The sequence below is a fragment of the Populus alba genome, chromosome 6, assembly GCF_005239225.2.
Source record: "Populus alba chromosome 6, ASM523922v2, whole genome shotgun sequence".
NCBI lineage: Eukaryota > Viridiplantae > Streptophyta > Magnoliopsida > Malpighiales > Salicaceae > Populus > Populus alba.
The window spans coordinates 15,341,396-15,343,885 of NC_133289.1; the positions used below are offsets into that span (position 1 = coordinate 15,341,396).

Consider the following 2,490-nt stretch of genomic DNA (forward strand, 5'->3'; position numbering starts at 1 on the left):
CTCTCTCTCTTTTTTTTTTTTATTTGTGTCATTTTATTTTTAGAATTGAAGAGAGTTGCAGAGAATATTTGTAATTTGTGATCTGTAATTCCCTTTAAATTGTATTATTTTAAAATATTTTTTTATATTATGTTATTTTAATTTGTATTTTTTTAAGTGTTTGAAGTAAGAAAAAAAAAAACTAGATTTAATGTCACAATGTAGTCTGCGATGTTGTTGAATTGGTTTACATATGGATTCCGTGTAGCGGGACTCCTTCTCATCCAGTACGGCTGTTCAGTGAACCATAACAGGATATTTTTGTCATTAAACTTAGCAGACCGTCTATTATCATATTGCACATTGATGAGTCTAGTCAAGATGGTTTGTCTTGTTGATTTAATCTAATACTAATATCAGCAGCAAGATTAATTAGTGTGCCCTAATCTCAACATCTACTCTCTTTGACTAATAGAAGTTCGATATTGGACCTGCATTGAATAGCTAGGTAAATTACGTGCGTTCAAAAGACATTAAGAAAAAAAAAAACTAAGCGTATAAAATACTGGAATTTCAGGTTTCAATTAGAGTACATAAATTAGTGAAAAAATGAAGGAATTTTTCCATGGACCGACAAGGGAGTATAATGCTGCCATTAATGGAGGCGACAACTCTTTGATCCTACACTGATCTTTGCAGCTTCCTGTCTCTCTCTCTCTGTCTCCCCTCTCTCTCACACACACAAACATTCTAACAAACTTGCCTATCTCCTTTTCACTCTAACATATGTGCAGGAACAGTGAACCATTGCACTACATATAATGTAACTGTCCTCCTTCTACTTCATCGTGTCTGCTCTTCACATTTCTCCTTGACCAAATAGCCCACAAATCCTCCCCACCCCCATTATAAGCCATCATCTCTTGTTCTTAGTCACACCAAGCCCCATCTCTTCTTCTCGACCCTTTATTGCCAATTAATAGTATTTGGCTAATTATTCACTCTCTCCTCTAGCTAGGGCCATGGATTTCCAACCAAATACTTCTCTACATCTAAGCCTACCAAGCAATCAACTAAACCTAGAACTTGTCCTTGAGCCATCTTCTTCATCATCACGTCATGGTCCAGCAGAACGCTCGAATTTTTCTCATGCAACTATTGCCAAAGAAAGTTTTTTATAGCTCACAAGCTCTTGGTGGTCACCAAAATGCTCACAAAGCTTGAGAGAACCTTGGCCAAGAAGAGCAGAGAGATGAGTTCATCCGTACGGGCACACGGAGGATCGAACCCAACGGTCAGAATCATCATATAGCATGCGTGGCTCAACCTATCCTCGAGACCATCAGCCAGCCCTAGCAGGGTTCGAGCACCGTGGACATCCTGGTAGGATTGTTGGTGGCTTGAGCTATGGCAGGACAGAGATGAATTACGGTTCTAGAGAAGGTATTGGGGGTTCTTGGTCCATGGTATATAGAGCCGAAAATGTTCAAGTAGAAGAGTTGAACCAGCTTGACTTGTCTTTAAGGCTTTGAAATCTTGTGGTACTTAACTTCATTTTTTGAAGTTCTCTTTTACATACAGTTTGAAAATCCAGATTTGGGTAGAAATGATTTATATTCCTCAACTTCACCCAAATCTCATGTTGAGAAAGAATTCCTACCAAAGAATTGAATTCAAAATATTTAAAATTGTGTCATGGAACTCCTTTTGGTCCAACAAACACTACCATGTTGCCGTCTACCACCAGAAACAGCATCAATGTTCCAAAAATCCAAACTTGATTTTGAGATCCTTTCAATAACAAGATGAAGAGCCTCTCCCACATCAAGTTGGGGGAAATAATTCTGCTATTATCATAAGGGTCTCTAAAGACTACATCTATGGTCTCGTAATGAGGCAAATCAGAGTCAACATGAATTTAAGAGCATATTTCACATAAATTTTGTGTGTTTCTAGATTGTGAGCTCGGAAAAAACACTAGCTTTTAGAATAACAAGAAGGGGGTAATGAGGCAAATCAGAGTCAAAATGAACATGGTCAGATGGACCACTCTGTAAGATATTTTTTGATCCTTCTACGAGCAAATCTCACATAAATTTTTTGTCTTTCTAGCTTTGTAATCCTGCTATTTTTGAGATAGGAAGAAACACTGGCTTTTAGCATAACATGCAGGAAGCAAGTCTTCTAATTCTATTTTGAAAGGATAATATGGTAAAATAATAATAAAACATTGTCCATTGGTAATTTTAAGATGTCATAGTTTAGTAGAATTATACTCCTAAGAATTTACAATCAAAAGAATTATTTCATGAAATCAAATCAATTCAAATCTATTACTTAAAAATCAATTTAATTCTATAAAGAATTGAGTGCAAACTTACAGTGGTACATTCTTACGGGAAAAGAAGCAGCTTCTTTAAGCTTGCAACTTAAGCAAAATTATGGTTGTTAAGTGTTTTTTTATTTAGAAATATATAAAAATAAAGTTTTTTTATATTTTAAAATCAGTGC

At 35.7% G+C, this 2,490-nt stretch overlaps 1 pseudogene; it reads left to right on the forward strand.

Annotated features, from left to right (window-relative positions):
* The first annotated feature begins 1,001 nt into the window (after positions 1-1,001).
* Positions 1,002-1,663, forward strand: LOC118057937 (zinc finger protein 7-like; annotated as a pseudogene).
* The last annotated feature ends 827 nt before the right edge of the window (positions 1,664-2,490 follow it).